At 44.2% G+C, this 21,017-nt stretch overlaps 1 pseudogene; it reads left to right on the plus strand.

Moving 5' to 3' along the window:
• The window catches only part of LOC123057013 (2,3-bisphosphoglycerate-independent phosphoglycerate mutase-like), a 78,797-nt pseudogene extending 58,694 nt beyond the window's left edge, over positions 1-20,103 (plus strand).
• The last annotated feature ends 914 nt before the right edge of the window (positions 20,104-21,017 follow it).

Genomic DNA, 21,017 nt, shown 5'->3' on the forward strand with positions numbered 1-21,017 from the left:
GGGCAAATCTGCGAATGCTCCTGGAGAGCTCCAGACTCGGGTAAGTAACAAGTAATTCACTTTCATGTGCTTGCTTTGCATAATGAATGCCTTACCCGCCGCTATCTTCTTCATCGCTTCAATTTCTTGGAGGGCTTTCTGGGCTTCGGCCTTGGCAGACTTCGCGCTTTCGAGGGCTGCCGCAAGCTCGGACGCTTGCATCTTTGAGTCAAGCTCCAAACTCTCGTGTTTTTTCACAAGAGCCTGGAGCTCTTTCTGCACCTCCTCCACCCGCGCCTCCTGCTTCCCTCTCACTGTGCACTCCGCGGCCGCTCTGTTTTCGGCCTCGGACAGCGCTTTCTTAAGGGTCGCCACCTCGGTCGTGGCCCCTATAATAGCACGTTGATCCTGTCATTTTTTGCAACCACATCTTCTCTATATACTGGCGCAAGGTATTACTTACCTTCCTTCTCCTCGAGTTGCCTCTTGGCATGGCTGAGCTCGTTCTCGGACCGCGTGAGGTTTTGCTTCAGCGTATCCACCTCCACAGTCAGTGCGGCGGAGGCCAGCAGCGAAGCCTGCATACGCATATTGACTTGATTATGTTAGACTCCTATGAATGTTATTAGATCCTCTATTCGGCTTTTCTTTCCGAACGCCGAACAGAGCATCAGGGGCTACTATCTATGCGATAATATTTTTACATATTCTTTACTTACCTCAAAGCCTGTTAGAAGGCTGTCACAGGCTTCAGTCAGTCCGCTCTTGGCGGACTGAACCTTCTGGATCACCGCACTCATAATAGTGTGGTGCTCCTCGTCGACGGAGGCGCCGTTAAGCAGCTCCACAAATTGTCCGGTGCCTCCGGTTGGACGGAGGTCACCGGCTCGGTAGGCTTGCTCCTCTTGGAAGGAGGCTGCCTACCGGAGTCCGGAACCGTTGAAGGTTCCAGCGTGGTGTCCGGCTCAAGGCCGGACTTGGAGCCCTTGGGGGTTCTATCCCCTTTACACCTGGAGTCCAGGAGGTCGCCTTGCGGTGCCTCGAGGACCACCTCCTCCTGGCTTGGAACCTGTTGGGACGCCACCTCGGCGTCGTCTGTAGGGTGGGGGAAGGTAGCCGTCGGAAGTGAATTCACATCCGACGAATCTAGGGAGCCACTCGACGACTCGTCGAGCCCGGCCTTGGGCGGGCTGCATAGTCATATTCGGCGTAAGGAGGAGCTGTGCAAGAAAGGAACACTATGAATTGCTCTGGTGTCCGAATACTTACGATCTCGCCAGGGGCTTGGCCCTATGCGGCCACTCCTCTTCGCCGTCATCGGCATTGGTGGAGTAGTCTGGAGGAAGGGTCTTCCCCTTCTTGGACCCTTTGGCCTCCCCAGTTGGGGCGGCCTTCCTTTTCTTCCCTCCCCCCGCTGGAGGGGGAGAGGTCTCTTCTTCCTCCTCGTCGTCTTCATGGGAGGAGAGCGTCTTGGAGTCATCGGATGATGAATCCGACACCTCCTGGCGCCGGGCACTCTTTCGAGTCCCCGTGGCCTTCTTCTTGGCCTTCTTCTCTGGCACCACATAGGGTGCCGGAACTAGCAGCTTCACCAAGCGAGCGTCCGCTGGGCCTTCGGGCAAAGGAGCCGGACAGTTGATCTGTCCGGACGTCTCCTACCAATCCTGTCAAAGGTAAGGAAGCTTAGATCCCGCATGGAGTCAAACTATGAAAAACTAATACCCTGTAAAAGGTAAAAACAGCTTACCGCACTAGCGTGATGCTGCGTGCTGAATCCGCGATCCTCGGTAGCGGATGTGGGGGCCTCGGCGCCCTTGAAAAGCACCTTCCAGGTATCTTCGTACGTCGTGTCAAAGAGCCTGCTCAGAGTTCGGTGCTGCACCGAGTTGAACTCCCACAGGTTGAAAGCCCGTTGTTGACACGGGAGGATCCAGCAGATGAGCATAACCTGGACTACGTTGACAAGTTTGAGCTTCTTGTCCACCAGGGTCTGGACGCATGTTTGGAGTCCGGTCAGCTCTCCTTTTTTACCCCACGATAGGCCCGTCTCTTTCCAGGAGGTGAGCCGCGTAGGGGGTCCGGATCGGAACTCGGGGGCTGCGGCCCATTCAGGGTCGCGCGGCTCGGTGATGTAAAACCACCCCGATTGTCACCCCTTTAGGGTCTCCATGAAGGAGCCCTCGAACCATAGGACGTTGGGCATCTTGCCCACCATGGCGCCTCCGCACTCGGCCTGCGTGCCGTGCACCACCTTCGGCTTGACATTGAAAGTCTTGAGCCATAGGACGAAATGGGCGCGGATGCAGAGGAAAGCCTCGCACACGACGATAAACGCCGAGATGTTGAGGACAAAGTTCGGGGCCAGATCGTGGAAATCCAGGCCATAGTAGAACATGAGCCCCCGGACAAATGGGTGGAGAGGGAAGCCCAGTCCGCGGAGGAAATGGGGGAGGAACACCACCCTCTCATGGGGCCTAGGGGTGGGGATGAGCTGCCCCTCTTCGGGAAGCCGGTGCGCAATGTCGTTAGACAAGTATCCGGCCTTCCTCAGTTTTTTGATGTGTCCCTCCGTGACGGAGGAGACCATCCACTTGCCTCCCGCTCCGGACATGGCTGGAGAAGGTTGAGGTGGGGTGTGCGGACTTGGGCGCTGGAGCTCGAGTGCGCGGAAATGGATAGGCAAAGGAGGAAGAAGGCGTGGATGAAAAGGTGGATCCTTATCCCCTTATATGGGCGGACGCGACTATGCATCCCCACCAGCCTGGTAAAACTCGCTTATCTCCCAAGCGCCGTAATCAATGGCGCAGTTGGGTTACCCACGCCCGTATTGATGATAATCCCGGAATAAGGGGACACGATCTCTGCTTTGACAAGACGTGCCGAGGAAACCACCTCGCTAAACGTGCTATGGTGGGACAGTAAAACGATTCGAATAAAGACCTGGCCGTGGTGTGATGTCACGCTATGGAATACGTCAACAGATTAGATTTGTGTAAATACTATTCTCTCTATGGCAATATGTGGAAACTTATTTTGCAGAGCCGGACACTACCTTTGTGTTCAAAATCTTCTATGAAGTACTTGGAGGAGGAACCCGCCTTGCAATGCCGAAGACAATATGCGCGCCGGACTTGTCGTCATTGAAGCCTGGTTCAGGGGCTACTGAGGGAGTCCTAGATTAGGGGGTGTCCGGATAGCCGGACTATACCTTCGGCCGGACTCCTGGACTATGAAGATACCAGATTGAAGACTTCGTCCCGTGTCCGGAAGGGACTTTCCTTGGTGTGGAAGGCAAGCTTGGCGATACGGATATGTAGATCTCCTACCATTATAACCGACTCTGTGTAACCCTAGCCCTCTCCGGTGTCTATAAAAACCGGAGGGTTTTAGTCCGTAGGACGAACATACAATCATACCATAGGCTAGCTTCTAGGGTTTAGCCTCTCTGATCTCGTGGTAGATCTACTCTTGTACTACCCATATCACCAATATTAATCAAGCAGGACGTAGGGTTTTACCTCCATTGAGAGGGCCCGAACCTGGGTAAAAACATCATGTCCCCGGTCTCCTGTTACCATCCACCTAGACGCACAGTTTGGGACCCCCTACCCGAGATCCACCGGTTTTGACACCGACACCTAGATATTCTCATAACTACGCTCAATTCTATCAATTGCTCAACAGATAATTTGTTCACTCACCGTAGAATACTTATGCTCTTGGGAGAAGCCACTAGTGAAACCTATGGCCCCCGGGTCTATTCTCATCATATCAATCTCCATCACTTTAATCTTGCTTTGCTTTTTACTTTGCTTTTACTTTTTACTTTGCATCTTTATACCAAAAATACCAAAAATATTATATCTATCAGATCTCACTCTCGTAAGTGACCATGAAGGGATTGACAACCCCTAATCGCGTTGGTTGCGAGTAGCTATCATTTTGTGCAGGTACGAGGGACTTGAGCGTGGCCTCCTACTGGATTGATACATTGGTTCTCAAAAACTGAGGGAAATACTTACGCTACTCTGCTGCATCATCCCTTCCTCTTCGGGGAAAACCAATGCAAGCTCAAGACGTAGCAAGAACGATTTCTGGCGCCGTTGCTGGGGAGTCTACGCAAAAAGTCAACATACCAAGTACCCATCACAATCCCTATCTCTCGCATTACATTATTTGCCATTTGCCTCTTGTTTTCCTCTCCCCCCAATTCACCCTTCTCGTTTTATTCACCCTCTCTCTCTATCCTCCCTCTCTATTTGCCTTTTTCCCTCGCCATGTCAGAACCAAGAAGAGTTGGGGGTTCTCTCCCAAGTTCTAGTGCTTTAGACAATTCTGCTATCTTATCTAAACTCATGAATCGGAATACTATAGAACAACTTTCCGGAGTTATCAATGAGAACCTTAGTAATTTTGATGAAGATGATTCTGGAATTCTTTGTTATTTACTTGATGAATATTTGAAAGATGCTTGGGATAGGCTGTTAAAGATCTGGGCTAGCTATGTACCTCAATATCAAATTGAGGTTTACTTAAAAAGCTTTTATGTTGGGCTACCCGCTTCATTCAAACAAGTTTTAGATTCTATTTTAGAGGGGGGTTTTCTTGAAGGGGACCCCATAGATACCTATGAGAGGATGAAAACTATATTTGGGCACCCCATTAATGAGAAAGCTGAAATCACATCTCTCTTGCTTTCTTACCAAAATGAATCTATTACAGAGATAAAAGCTAGCCTAGATGCCAATTTCCGCAACATACTTAATATTTCTTCTACCATTAATGGACATGTACTTTGTCAAAATAGAAATATTAATTCCATAGATAACAAGTTTTATCTCTTTCTCTTTAAAACCAAGAATGGCAATGCCTAGATCTATCCTCGCTTTTATGCCTAGCTAGGGGCGTTAAACGATAGCGCTTGTTGGGAGGCAACCCAATTTTATTTTTATTCCTTGCTTTTTGCTCCTGCTTAGTAATAAATAAATTATTTAGCCTCTGTTTTGGTTGTGTTTTTTGTGTTTAATTAGTGTTTGTGCCAAGTAGAACCATTGGGAGGACTTGGGGAAAGTCTTGTTGAACTTGCTGTCAAAAACAGAAACTTTAGCACTCACGAGAACTGATGTCATTTTTATTTGGAGAGTGATATTTAGTTAATTCTTTTTGCAGATGATTAATAGATAAATTCCTCACGACCAGCAGTTTATTTTAGAATTTTTGGTGTTCCAGATCTTGCGCTAGCTACAGATTACTACAGACTGTTCTGTTTTTGACAGATTCTGTTTTTCGTGTGTTGTTTGCTTATTTTGATGAATCTATGGCTAGTAAAATAGTTTATAATCCATAGAGAAGTTGGAATACAGTAGGTTTAACACAAATATAAATAAATAATGAGTTCATTACAGTACCTTGAAGTGGTCTTTTGTTTTCTTTCGCTAACGGAGCTCACGAGTTTTCTATTTTGAGTTTTGTGTTGTGAAGTTTTCAAGTTTTGGGTGAATTCTTTTGATGGATCATGGAACAAGGAGTGGCAAGAGCCTAAGCTTGGGGATGCCCATGGCACCCCCAAGATAATCCAAGGACACCAAAAAGTCAAAGCTTGGGGATGCCCCGGAAGGCATCCCCTCTTTCGTCCACTTCCATCGGTAATTTACTTGGAGCTATATTTTTATTCACCAACATGATATGTGTTTTGCTTGGAGCGTCTTGTATTATTTGTGTCTTTGTGTCTTAGTATGCCACAATCATCCTTGCTGTACACACCTTTTGAGAGAGCCATACATGAATTAAAATTTGATAGAATACTCTATGTGCTTCACTTATATCTTTTGAGCTAAGTAGTTTTGCTCTATGTGCTTCACTTATATCTTTTGAGCCATGTAGTTTTGCTCTATGTGCTTCACTTATATCTTTTGAGCAATATAATTTTTGCTCTGTGTGCTTCACTTAGATCTTTTAGAGCACGGTGGTGGATTTGTTTTAAAGAAACTATTGATCTCTCATGCTTCACTTAAATTATTTTGAGAGTCTCTTAATAGCATGGTAATTTTCTTAATAATAATATGCTTGGTATTCAAGATTTGTGAAACTTTCTTTTGAGTGTGTTGAATCCTAAGGAAAGATTGAAGCATGATAATTGTTTTGAGATATGGAGGTGATAATATTAAAGTCATGCTAGTTGAGTAGTTGTGAATTTAAAGAATACTTGTGTTAAAGTTTGTGATTCCCGTAGCATGCACGTATGGTGAACCGTTATGTGATGAAGTCGGAGCATGATTTATTTATTGATTGTCTTCCTTATGAGTGGCGGTCGGTGATGAGCGATGGTCTTTTCCTACCAATCTATCCCCCTAGGAGCATGCGCGTAATATTTTGCTTTGATAACTTCTAGATTTTTGCAATAAGTATATGAGTTCTTTATGACTAATGTTGAGTCCATGGATTATACGCACTCTCACCCTTCCACCTTTGCTAGCCTCTCTAATACCGTGCACCTTTCGCCGGTATCATACACCTACCATATACCTTCCTCAAAACAGCCACCATACCTACCTATTATCGCATTTCCATAGCCATTCCGAGATATATTGCCATGCAACTTTCCACCGTTCCGTTTATCATGACACACTCCATCATTGTCATATTGCATATCCCGGTACACCGCCGGAGGCATTCATATAGAGTCATATTTTGTTCTAAGTATTGAGTTGTAAGAAAAATAAAAGTGTGATGATCATCATTATTAGAGCATTGTCCCAGTGAGGAAAGAATGATGGAGACTATGATTCCCCCATAAGTCGGGATGAGACTTCGGATGAAAAAAAGAGGCCAAAGAAGCCCAAATAAAAAGAGGCCATAAAAAAGAGAAAAGGCCCAAATAAAATAAAAAATGAGAGAAAAAGAGAGAAGGGACAATGTTACTATCCTTTTACCACACTTGTGCTTCAAAGTAGCACCATGATCTTCATAGTAAAGATTCTCTCATGTTATCACTTTCATATACTAGTGGGAATTTTTCATTATAGAACTTGGCTTGTATATTCCAATGATGGGCTTCCACAAATTGCCCTAGGTCTTCATGAGCAAGCAAGTTGGATGCACACCCACTTAGTTCCTTTTTGAGCTTTCATATACTTATAGCTCTAGTGCATCCGTTGCATGGCAATCCCTACTCACTCACATTGATATCTATTGATGGGCATCTCCATAGCCCGTTGATACGCCTAGTTGATGTGAGACTATCTTCTCCTTTTTGTCTTCTCCACAACCACCATTCTATTCCACCTATAGTGCTATATCCATGGCTCATGCTCATGTATTGCGTGAAGATTGAAAAAGTTTTGAAAAAGTTAGAGTATGAAACAATTGCTTTGCTTGTCATCGGGGTTGTGCATGATTTAAATACTTTGTGTGGTGAAGATAGAGCATAGACAGACTATATGATTTTGTAGGGATAACTTTCTTTGGCCATGTTATTTTGAGAAGACATAATTGCTTTATTAGTATGCTTGAAGTATTATTATTTTTTATGTCAATATAAACTTTTGTCTTGAATCTTTATAATCTGAATATTCATACCACAATTAAGAAGATTTGCATTGAAATTATGCCAAGTAGCACTCCGCATCAAAAATTCTCTTTTTATCATTTACCTACTCGAGGACGAGCAGGAATTAAGCTTGGGGATGCCTGATACGTCTCCAACGTATCTATAATTTTTGATTGCTCCATGCTATATTATCTACTATTTTGGACTATATTGGGCTTTATTTTCCACTTTTATATTATTTTTGGGACTAACCTATTAACCGGAGGCCCAACCCAGAATTGTTGTTTTTTTGCCTATTTCAGTGTTTCGAAGAAACGGAATATCAAACGGAGTCCAAACGGAATAAAATCTTCGGGAACGTGATTTTCTCACCGAACGTGATCCAGGAGACTTGGACCCTGCTCCAAGGAACAAAAGAGGCGGTCACGAGGGTGGGGAGCGCCCCCCTAGGGCGCGCCCCCTGCCTCGTGGGCCCCTCGTTGCTCCTCTGGCGTACTTCTTCCTCCTATATATACACACGTACCCCCAAACGATCAGAACAAGAGCCAAAAACCTAATTCCACCGCCGCAACTTTCTGTATCCACGAGATCCCATCTTGGGGCCTGTTTCAGAGCTCCGCCGGAAGAGGGCCGTCATCACGGAGGGCTTCTACATCATCATAGCCTCTCCGATGAAGTGTGAGTAGTTTACCTCAGACCTTCGGGTCCATAGTTAGTAGCTAGATGGCTTCTTCTCTCTCTTTGAATCTCAATACAAAGTTCTCCCCCTCTCTTGTGGAGATCTATTCGATGTAATCTTCTTTTTGCGGTGTGTTTGTTGAGATCGATGAATTGTGGGTTTATGATCAAGTCTATCTATGAATAATATTTGAATCTTCTCTGAATTCTTTAATGTATGATTGGTTATCTTTGCAACTCTCTTTGAATTATCCGTTTGGTTTGGCCAACTAGATTGGTAGTTCTTGCCATGGGAGAAGTGCTTAGCTTTGGGTTCGATCTTGTGGTGTCCTTATCCAGTGACAGAAGGGGCAGCAAGGCACGTATTGTATCGTTGCCATCGAGGATAACAAGATGGGGTTTATTTCATATTGCATGAATTTATCTCTCTAGATCATGTCATCTTGCTTAAGGTGTTACTATGTTTTTAACTTAATACTCTAGATGCATGCTGGATAGCGGTCAATGAGTGGAGTAATAGTAGTAGATGCAGAATCGTTTCGATCTACTTGTCACGGACGTGATGCCTATATACATGATCATGCCTAGATATTCTCATAACTATGCTCAATTCTGTCAATTGCTCAACAGTAATTTGTTCACCCACCGTAGAATACTTATGATCTTGAGAGAAGCCACTAGTGAAACCTATGGCCCCCGGGTCTATTCTCATCATATCAATCTCCATCACCTTAATCTTGCTTTGCTTTTTTACTTTGTTTTTACTTTTTACTTTGCATCTTTATACCAAAAATACCAAAAATATTATATCTATCAGATCTCACTCTCGTAAGTGACCGTGAAGGGATTGACAACCCCTAACCGCGTTGGTTGCGAGTAGCTATCGTTTTGTGCAGGTACGAGGGACTTGAGTGTGGCCTCCTACTGGATTGATACCTCGGTTCTCAAAAACTGAGGGAAATACTTACGCTACTCTGATGCATCATCCCTTCCTCTTCGGGGTAAACCAAGGCAACCTCAAGACATAGCAGTAGGCTAGCATATGTAGGGGATGTAGGTTGGTACTGTCTACCCGGGGTTAGAGTTAATGCTTCTGAAAGACTGTGTCTCAATCATCCGTTTCTCAAACACCATGTAGTGCGAGGAATCCAACGGAGGAGATCGAGTCTTGTGGGGAAAAGTGCGCAAACCTCTACAGAGTGTACGAACTAATCATGGTTAGCCATGTCCCCGGTTATGGACAACTTGAGTATCGGGTTGTTGGATTATCATGTTGATCTCATCACTCTAATTTAATTTGTTGTGTTGATAATTACTTTTAATTGGGATTGAGATGGGGGTACCTTCTCAATGTTTCAACTACCATGATAGTTAAATAAAAAATATTCCTTTGTTGTAGGGAAAAATCAGCTTTTCGCAAAACATTATAACCATAGAGCCTCCACCAGCCATATATGCATGTAGTGATAGCATTTATTCTGTTCATTGCTCTACCGTGTTATATTGCCTGCATATTCCATGTGCTGACCCGTTTCCGGGCTGCAACATATCATGTTGCAGATTTTTCAGACGAAGAGTAAGGTGCGCTAGGTCGTTTGTCGTGCACTCAGCTATGCCGTTGGAGTTGATGGACTCGCTTTATCGTCCAAGCCTTCTGTTGTTATCTTATTTAGATGGCCTTAAGCCATATTTATTGTAATAAGTTCTCTATTGAGATTATCGATGTAATAAGTGTGTGCTTGTGATGACCCACAAGTATAGGGGATCTATTGTAGTCCTTTCGATAAGTAAGAGTGTCGAACCCAACGAGGAGCAGAAGGAAATGATAAGCGGTTTCTAGCAAGGTATTCTCTGCAAGTACTAAAATAAGTGGTAATAGATAGTTTTGTGATAGGATAATTTGTAACGAGCAACAAGTGACAAAAGTAAATAAAGTGCAGCAAGGTGGCCCAATCCATTTTGTAGCAAAGGACAAGCCTGGACAAACTCTTATATAGAGAAAAGCGCTCCCGAGGACACATGTGAATATCGTCAAGCTAGTTTTCATCACACTCATATGATTCGCGTTCGGTACTTTGATAATTTGGTATGTGGGTGGACCGGTGCTTGGGTACTGCCCTTACTTGGACAAGCATCCCACTTATGATTAACCTCTATTGTAAGCATCCGCAACTACAACAAAAGTATTAAGGTAAACCTAACCATAGCATGAAACATATGGATCCAAATCAGCCCCTTACGAAGCAACGCATAAACTAGGGTTTAAGCTTCTGTCACTCTAGCAACCCATCATCTACTTATTACTTCCCAATGCCTTCCTCTAGGCCCAAATAATGGTGAAGTGTCATGTAGTCGACGTTCACATAACACCACTAGAGGAGAGACAACATACATCTCATCAAAATATCGAACGAATACCAAATTCACATGACTACTAATAGCAAGACTTCTTCCATGTCCTCAGGAACAAACGTAACTACTCACAAAGCATAAACATTTTCATAATAATAGGGGTATTAATATGCATATAGGATCTGAACATATGATCTTCCACCAATTAAACCAACTAGCATCAACTACAAGGAGTAATTAACACTACTAGCAACCTACTAGCACCAATCCCAGACTTGGAGACAAGAATTGGATACAAGAGATGAACTAGGGTTTTGAGAGGAAATGGTGTTGATGAAGATGTTGATGAAGATTGCCCTCTCCCGATGAGAGGAGCATTGGTGATGACGATGGCGATGATTTCCCCCTCCGGGGGGGGGGAGTTTCCCCGGCAGAACAGCTCCGCCAGAGCCCTAGATTGGTTCCGCCAAGGTTCCGCCTTGTGGCGGCGGAGTTTCGTCTGAGAACATGGCTTGCTATTTTTTTCCCATCGAAAGACTTCATATAGCAGAAGATGGCCACCAAAGGGCCACCAGGGGGCCCACGAGGTAGGGGGCGCGCCCAGGGGGTAGGGCGCGCCCCCACCCTCGTGGGCAGGTGTGGCCCCCTTGTGAATCTCTTCCACTGAGTATTTTTTATATATTCTGAAAATGTCTTCCATGGAGTTTCAGGACTTTTGGAGCTGTGCAGAATAGGTCTCTAATATTTGCTCCTTTTCCAGCCCAGAATCCCAGCTGCCGGCATTCTCCCTCTTCATGTAAACCTTGTAAAATAAGAGAGAATAGGCATAAGTATTGTGACATAATGTGTAATAATAGCCCATAATGCAATAAATATCGATATAAAAGCATGATGCAAAATGGACGTATCAACTACCCCAAGCTTAGACCTCGCTTGTCCTCAAGCGAAAAGCCTAAATCGAAAAATATGTCCACATGTTTAGAGACAGAGGTGTCGATAAAAATAAAATACGGACATGAGGGCATCATGATCATTCTTAGAACAACAACTCATATAATTCTTGTCATATGATTTCTTATGCTAGAGTAATAATTCAATCACAATTTCAAGTATGAATAGTAAACTTCATTGAAGACTAACAAACTATAATCTCAGTCATTGGAGCAATTGCAATTTATCATAACATAGGAAAGTGTCAATATATAAGAGCTTTTCAGCAAGTCCACATACTCAACTATCATATAGTCTTTCACAATTGCTGACACTCACGCAATACTTATGGGTATGGACTTTTAATCGAACATAGAGAAAGATAGGGGCTTATAGTTTTTGCCTCCCAACGTTTTACCTCAAGGGTAATGTCAACGGTAATAGTTCATGAAAACTCACATCCAATTAGCCATATATACCAGGATATTTCCAACATACTGAGGAAGGGTGAATATCACCATGACTCTTATGCAATGTAGGAGATAAAAGTAAAAGATAAGCCCTTCGCAGAGGGAAGCAGAGGTCGTCATGCACTTTTGTGGTTGGATGCACAAAATCTTAATGCGAAAGAACGTCACTTTATATTGCCACTTGTGATATGGACCTTTATTATGCAGTTTGTCGCTTTTATTTCTTCCATATCACACGATCGTATAAAGTTTATTTTCTCCCACACTAATAAGTCATACATATTTAGGGAACAATTTTGTTGCTTGCACCGATGATAACTTACTTAGAGGATCTTACTCAATCCATAGGTAGGTATGGTGGACTCTCATGGCAAAACTGGTTTAAGGGTATTTGGAAGCACAAGTAGTATCTCTACTTGGTGCGATGAATTTGGCTAGCACGAGGGGGGAAAGGCAAGCTCAACCATGTTGGATGATCCATGACAATATAATTTATCTCAGATGTAAGAAAACATAACCCATTACGTTGTCTTCCTTGTCCAACGTCAACTCTTTTAGCATGTCATATTTTAATGAGCGCTCACAATCATAAAAGATGCCCAAGATAGTATATCTATATGTGAAGACCTCTCTTTCTTTATTACTTCCTATTAATTGCAATGATGACCAAAACTATGTTTGTCAACCCTCAACAACTTTTATTCATCATACTTTTCTATGTGAGTTCATTACTCTCCATAAGACTCATATGATCTCATTGTTTCTTTTTATTTCTTTCTCTTTTCTTTTATTCCCTCAGGATCATGGCAAAATAATCAAGCCCTTGACTCAACACTAATCTTTATTATATAGCTCACGGACTCGATTACATAGAATAATTATAAAGCAAAACTCACGACTAGATCATACTAAGAACTTTTACTCTACTAGATCAAGATATTACCAAAAGGACCGAACTAAGAAAACGGTAAAGATAAAAGTGATGGTGATATGATACCGGGGCGTGCCCATACCAGATACTCTATTCTTCTTTGCTGGTGGAGAAGATGATGGTTTTGTTGATGGCGTAGGCTTCTTCCTTAATTTGCGCTCGAGGACAGAATTTTGGTCCCTTAGGTCCTCGATCTCCTGCTCCAGGCTCAGTATCTTTTTGCATAGTTCCTGCTTGTTTTCCTTCAAGAGGCGAAAAGGGATAAACACGATCTTAGGTTTCTTTACCCTATCTGGGAGGCTTTACTTTTTGAACTCCACATGCATGTCCCCAGGTTGAGGTAGTGGGACTTCATCTTCATCTGAGCTCGTCTCCTCCTTTCCCTTGGGTTCATAGTCCTCTTCTTCTTCCGTAGTCCAACCGCAATGCTCCACATCCCCATAGACCTTAGGATCTGCAAGGTAATCAGCCACATGGCTTTCTCCTTCCGAATCCTGGGACGACATGTTGCTCTGTCTGCAGCAGGACAGCTCAAAACAAAGACAAGAGATATTTGCGTGATACGAGAGTCAAAACCCCCGGGAGATTATATAATGAATTTTTACCGACCAAAATACGTAACGTGTACGAAAACGGAGTCCGGAGAGCACACGAGGTGCCCACGAGGTAGGGGGCGCACCCAGTAGGGTAGGGCGCGCCCTCCACCCTCATGGAGCCCTCGTGTCCTTCCCGGGCTGCTACTTATTTTCTATTTTTCTAAATATTCCAAAACGGAGAAATATTGCCTTAAAACTGTTTTGGAGTCGGTTTACTTACCGTACCACATACCTATTCCTTTTCGGAGTCTGAAACGTTCCGGAAAGTGTCCCTTATGTATTCCTCCGGGGTCACGGTTTCAATAACATTGATTTCAACATTTATGGGATTACCTGAGATATAATGATTGATTCTTTGACCGTTCACCACCTTTGGATTTGTGCCTTCGAAGTTGTTGATTTTTATGGCACCGAAACGATAGACCTCCTCGATAACGTAAGGACCTTCCCATTTAGAGAGAAGTTTTCCTACAAAAAATCTTAAACGAGAGTTGTATAGCAATACATAATCACCTACATTAAACTCACGCTTTTGTATTCTTTTGTCATGCCATCTTTTAACTTTTTCTTTAAATAACTTGGCATTTTCATAGGCTTGGGTTCTCCATTCATCAAGTGAGCTAATATCAAATAGCCTCTTCTCACCGGCAAGTTTAAAATCATAATTAAGTTCTTTAATGGCCCAATATGCCTTGTGTTCTAGTTCGAGAGGTAAGTGACATGCTTTTCCATAAACCATTTTATATGGAGACATACCCATAGGATTTTTATATGCAGTTCTATAGGCCCATAATGCATCGTCAAGTTTCTTGGACCAATTATTTCTAGATCTACTAACAGTCTTTTGCAAAATTAATTTGAGTTCTCTATTACTCAATTCTACTTGACCACTAGACTGAGGGTGTGGCCCCACCCTCGTGGGCAGGGTGTGGCCCCCTTGTGAATCTCTTCCGCTAAGTATTTTTTATATATTCTGAAAACGTCTTCCGTGGAGTTTCAGGACTTTTGGAGCTGTGCAGCATAGGTCTCTAATATTTGCTCCTTTTCCAGCCCAGAATCCCAGCTACCGGCATTCTCCCTCTTCATGTAAACCTTGTAAAATAAGAGAGAATAGGCATAAGTATTGTGACATAATGTGTAATAATAGCCCATAATGCAATAAATATCGATATAAAAGCATGATGCAAAATGGACGTATCAACTCCCCCAAGCTTAGACCTCGCTTGTCCTCAAGCGAAAAGCCGAAATCGAAAAATATGTCCACATGTTTAGAGATAGAGGTGTCAATAAAAATAAAATACGGACATGAGGGCATCATGATCATTCTTAGAACAACAACTCATATAATTCTTGTCATATGATGCAAAATGGACGTATGAGCTTGCTACTCTGTTATAAATCCATTCAAGTACTGTGTGTGTCAGCATTACCGATCCACGGATGACACTGAAGCATAGAGATTTGACCGTCTGAGGTCGGATCGCTATAGGTTAATTTTACCATCAACGGCCACAACTACTACCAGGTTAATTTTACCATCAACCCTTGACCATCAATGGCCACCGAGATTTTACCTTGGTGATGGTATCTATCCTCAGTGGACCACTATTGTGAAGAAAATCCCCAACCCTGTCGGAGCGAAGAGGAAAATATTTTCCCAAGAGCAAGAGAGACCTAGGAAGGACGTCGAGCGTGCTTTTGGTGTTTTGGAGCATATCACTAAGCATTTTGAGCAAGTAACTTGTTAAGCAACACCTCACCCCCTTTTAATAGTACTGGCTTTTCCTATGGACTCAATGTGATCTTGGATCACTAAAAGTAAAATGTAGAGTCTTGTGCTTTGAGCTTGAGCCAATCTTTTGTCCTTAGCATTTTGAGGGATCCACTTTCTAATCCGTGCCATGCCAATGATTGAGCTTTTCCTGAAATATTTATCTTCAAGTAGCATTAGCTCAATGAGCTATTTGTTGTTAGGAATTACCAAAACCACCCAGGGATAGTTGCACTTTCACCAGATCAAAGCTCGCATCGGCGCGCCCCCAATCGCCGGTGACGTCGGACCACCGCATCGAGCTGCTCAACACGCAGAACAAGCTGGACGGGAACATGAAGTGGTTCATCAACAACGTGTTCATGGTGCTCCCAGCAATGGATGTTGCGACAGTGCTCGTCCATGGAGGCCATGGCGCGGAGCTCGCCGGAACTGCGACTAGTACGGGCACGGGGGCGGCATCGCAGGCCCGGCGGCTAAGCGCAGGAGCAGCAGGGCGAGGCGAGAGAGGCGCGAGATTTTTACTCCGAGACGGAGTGGTGGAGTAAAAATAGGGAAGGGATACGGGTCAGAGTATAACTTTTACTCCCTTATGATGGACTGGGTATCGGTTAGGTGCGCATTAGTGGAATAAAACCGATTATTTACTCCTCTAACACCGGATAGGGGGTTGGTTAGAAATGCCCTTACGGCATCAGAACTTGGATCCCTATTGGATGTACTCATGAGTACATGTAGTACCAATGCTATGAATTTATTTCTCATGGTCTCTCCTACTCGAACACATTTTGCATGCCTTGATTGATTCCTGTGGGCATGGTGGCTCACAAGCAAGATGACAGATAAAAACTCAACGTAAAAAACTTGACATCCGGACATACGATCATAAACGGCCCTTCTTTTAAATCTCAAGTGTCAACCTTTGTGGTTAATATAAAATTAATGGATATAAAGGGGTGATGAAAGAAGAACAAAGAAATCTTCCTTCCATTATTATTAGGTATAGATAAATCCATGACAAAAGAAGAACCCAGAAATATTCCTCCCTTTATTGTTATATTAGGTATATATTACATAGCTACTCCGTATTTCACAAGATTTATTTTCATACCCCAGTCATGTTATATTTTAGTTTAAAAAATAAACAATTTCCTGGTGAAATTGAAGTCATGTTTTTTGATACATTGCAGAATGAGTGGAGTGTGGTCAAGTGTGGGTGGGATGCCCACGTACTTGGAGAAGTAGCATACAAATTCCAAAATGCACTTGAAGTTGTGAAGACTCTAAGAGCAGAGCCCAAGGCCAATGATCAGTATTTGCTCCCCTTTGTGATAGTTGATGAGAATGACAAATCGGTTGGTCCTATAGTAGACGGTGATGCAATTGTGACTTTCAATTTCAGAGTTGATCGCATTGTTATGCTTGAGAAAGCACTAGAGTTTCCCGATTTTGATAAATTTGACCGTGTTCGTGTACCAAAAATTAAGTACGCTGGGATGTTTCAATTGATGGTGAGTTGAAGCTTCCAAGAAAGTACCTTGTTTCCCCACCTTTGATTGAGAGGACATCTAGAGAATACTTGGTGAAGAATGGTGTCCGCACCTTCGCTTGCAGACAAGTACCTAGTTTTCCATTCTATTTGCCAAGTGCATGGCGACTAGGCTAACCCCTGTGGCTCATTGCACCATCAACTCATCCCAGCCTGCCTTCATAAAGGGTAGGTTTATCCTCGATGACTTCCTGTGTGCTTCCTGTGTTTACACGAGGTAGTTCGTGATCTCAGGAAGAGGGCTCCAAAGCCTTAATTCTTAAGCTCGATTTTGAAAAAGCTTATGATTCAGTAAGTTGGGATTTCCTTAGAGAAGTCCTTCGCGCTAAGGGTTTCGACTGGAGTAGTACATCGGCTGATGCAACTGGTTTTTGGGGGCCACACTATCGTGTCTATCAATGGCTCTATCAGCAACTATTTTGCCAACGGTCGCGGCCTTCGGCAAGGGGATCCGGCATCCCCATCTTGTTCAATTTTTTTGTTGATGCACTCTCTTGCATGTTGAACAGGGCGGCCTCGGCTGGCCATATCTCTCGTGTGATCTCCCAGCTAATACCTCAGGGTCTCACTCATCTCCAGTACGCGGACGACACGATCATTCTGGTGGAGGCTGATGGCTCGTGCATTGTCAATCTCAAGTTTATTCTCCTGTGTTTTGAAGCCTTGTCGAGGCTCAAAATCAATCTTTCTAAGAGTGAGGCCATTGTTACGGGTGTAGATGAAGCGGAGGCTCTGAGGATCTCCCGCTTGCTTAATTGCTCCATGGGTACCTTCCCTTTCAAGTACTTAGGGCTCCCTATTTCCACTTGGCGGCTGTTCTCTAGCAAGTTTAAGCCTCTGGTGGCCAAGGTGGGGACCAGAGTTCTCCCTTGGCGAGGCACATACAATTCGGTTGCGGGCAAAGTGGCCATCACCAACTCTTGCCTCTCTTCCCTCCCAATGTTTTCCATGGGCTTCTTTAGACTTTCCAAAGGGACACATGCGGTCTTTGATAAACATAGAGGTGTGTTTTTCTAGAATTCGGCTAAGAACAAGCGTAAATACAGGCTGGTTAAATGGGACATCATTTGCAGACCTAAAAGCCTTGGGGGCTTGGGATTCTGAACACCCAGGCGATGAACACTTGTCTTATTGTTAAATGGTGGTGGAGAATCATGACGGCTAACCCGGATGCGTTGTGGCTTCGTATCTTAAAAGCAAAATACTTCCCGAATGGTAGTCCTATGTTTGCGACTCCTAGTGGGGCTTCACAGTTTTGGGTAGACCTTGTCAAGGTTCGGGATGTGTTCCGTTCCAATGTCAAGTTCGTGGTCAATGATGGAGCCTCGACTCGTTTTTGGTTGGATTGGTGGACCAGGGACGCCCCCTTGGCGTCCTCTTTCCCAGTTCTTTTTTCTTACTGCTCCCACCCCGAGATCTCTATCTCTGAGCTATCTCTTAACGGTTGGGACCTGGGTTTTTGGAGGTCCCTTTCTCTTGAAGAGTTAGGCGACTGGCATCGCCTTGCTGCCTTGTTCCCTGTGTTCTTGGAGGAGGCGAACTCCGTTTCTTGGCCTCATTTGGCTTCGGGGAAGTTTTCGGTCAAGTCTCTGTATAGGCGTGTTATAGCTGGTTCTGCCTCCTCGAGGTTCAAGTGTATTTGGTTGGCTAGGATTCCTCCTAAGATTAAAATCTTCTTATGGCAAGCCTTTCGGGGCCGGCTCCCCTCGGCTGACCAGATTCAGAAAAGGAATGGGCCTGGCTCCACTTTTTGCTCTTTATGCTCCTCCCTCGAAGATTCTAACTACATTTTCTTTAAGTGTGACCTGGCCCTACTGGCCTGGGGGTGTGTTCGATCTTGGTATTCGAGATCTTGGTCTCCTGGCAACTTTGCCGATGTGCGAGCCATTTCGAATGGCCTGAGTGGCCGGACCAGGAGGTTATTTTGGACTGGGATGGGTGCCCTCTGCTGGGCTCTGTGGACCACTCGGAACAAGTTTACTATTGAGGGTGTCTTCCCTAACAAACCTGCTCATGTTTTGTTCAAAATTTCTATATTCTTGCAGCGGTGGAAATTATTGACTAAGGAGGAGGACCGTGACGTGCTGGAGAGGTTGATCACCAAAGTGCAGGTGTCTGCCAATCTGCTGTCCTCCCCAGCCGATGATGTTGCGTCGTAGCTGTCGTTTCTTTTGTCGTGTAGGTGGTGGCTTGCATGCCCCTTTCTCTCATTTGGGCCTGCGTGCCGCCTATAAACTCTTGTTTGTCTTCGTTGCGGTTTGGCTGTGAGACTTGGTTTGTCGTGGATCTTTGTTGATCCAGTACTCATTCGTATGGCTTTATCTATAAAGTCGGTCAATAGCCTTTTCTCTAAAAAATGCTAAGGCACTTGGTTCTTCATGTTCATCTCTATACTATAATTCCTGGTCGTTAGTTAGTCATGACTCGGTGCTTGATCACATGCAACATCACTTAAGTCAGTATAGCATACTCCCATTGAAAACAAATGTGGGTCAAGTACTTGGTAAAATGTGAATACACGGGGTCAGATGAGGCTTTACACTTGTTGCTAATCATCTCTCAATCACCAAAATAGAGAAGTGATTTCTTTGGTTTATCGTACTTTCTGGAACCTATTAGTATAGTTGTTCGGGGGCAAAGCTTAACTACAGTGGCAGTACTTGAAATTATCTACAATTGAGTATTTTTCGGAAAGGTCATTGAGCTTTTATTGACCTGATGATGCCCCTATTCTGGTAATTGTGAGGGAATTATTATGTTTGCAAACTGTTATTTCAGTTGTTTTGAGTTCTAAAGTTCATTCCGTGCTTAGACATTGATCCTATGTTTTTACACATTTGTATTTATGATTTTTTTTTATTCATGACATTAAAACAGTTAAGTTTGGCCATGTCACATTTTTCTGGAATGGAAACCATTCAGGATACTTTGACGAGACCAAGGAAGAGTACATAGAAATTGGTATCACATTCAATGAGCAGCCCAAAATGAAGGCACTTGAAAATGCGGAGAGAGTCCAGTGCCGACAAGATAGAGTGCTAGGCAGGCGGCTATCCACTCTGCCATGCTCGTGGCGCAGCGGGCCACGCTCAGGATGATCCAGGAGATTGGTGCACTAGGCCCCAAGGACAAGATGATGACAAAGGCTGCAGTGGCCCTCATCAAGCGCTTTGATGAGTCATTGACAGAGAGCGACCCTCAGGCCATCGCAAAGCTCACCAACATGGACGTTGCTGCTCTCCGGATCGCTGCTGCCATGGTCGGCCGAGATGCCAGGACCAAGGAGGTCAATGTGTGATCATGTTAGTTACATCTTTAGATAGGCTTCGCAAACAATCAGGCCTAGGCTGGTTTGAGTAGGTTTATCGATGTATTGTGATGGAACTGCGGCTAGGCTAGATAGACGATAGCATGATCTTGGGACTACTGGTGGCTGTCATCGCCTCCCTGTTAGCATGGATGTATATTGTTCGTTTCTTAGTAGAAATTTCAGTTGGCGGAGTGATCTCTTGTGTCCCCATGAGTAGCCACAACCCATCAATTATGTCTTGGAATGTTAGAGGTTCGAAAGCACCCGCAAGGAGATTGGCTATCAACGAAATAGCTTCATCACATAGGATCGACCTCCTCTATTTGCAGGAAATAAAAATTGAGCTATGGTCGCCGGTTATGGTCAGAGATGTAGGTGGCTCGGCCCTGGAAGCATGTGCGGTGTTGCTTGCAATTGGAACCAGAGGAATGGCCATATTCTGGGACAAGTCCTCTCTAAATGTGCAAACTCATGCAGCCAGGCAGTTTTCAATCATAGGAAAAGTAACTTCGCTGCTCTCCTCACACTGGTACTGGCTAACCAATGTGTATGGGCCATCAGAGGATGGTTAGAAGGAGGATTTCCTTTGTGAGCTGGCCAGCGCTGCACCCCCCTCCCTATAGGATCGAAAGTATGTCTAGAGGGGGGTGATTAGACTACTTGACCAAATAAAAATCTAGCCTTTTTCCCAATTTTAAGTCTTGGCAGGTTTCAACAACTTAGCACAAACAAGTAATCAACCTACACATGCAATTCTAAGAGTATAGCAGCAGAATGTAAAAAAATTGCATATGAAGGTAAAGGGAGGAGTTTGGAGGGAGCAAACGCAATGTAGACATGGAGATTTTTGGTGTGATTCCGATAGGTGGTGCTATCGTACATCCACGTTGATGGAGACTTCA

The sequence above is a fragment of the Triticum aestivum genome, chromosome 3A (genome assembly GCF_018294505.1).
Source record: "Triticum aestivum cultivar Chinese Spring chromosome 3A, IWGSC CS RefSeq v2.1, whole genome shotgun sequence".
In the NCBI taxonomy this organism is placed as follows: Eukaryota; Viridiplantae; Streptophyta; class Magnoliopsida; order Poales; family Poaceae; genus Triticum; species Triticum aestivum.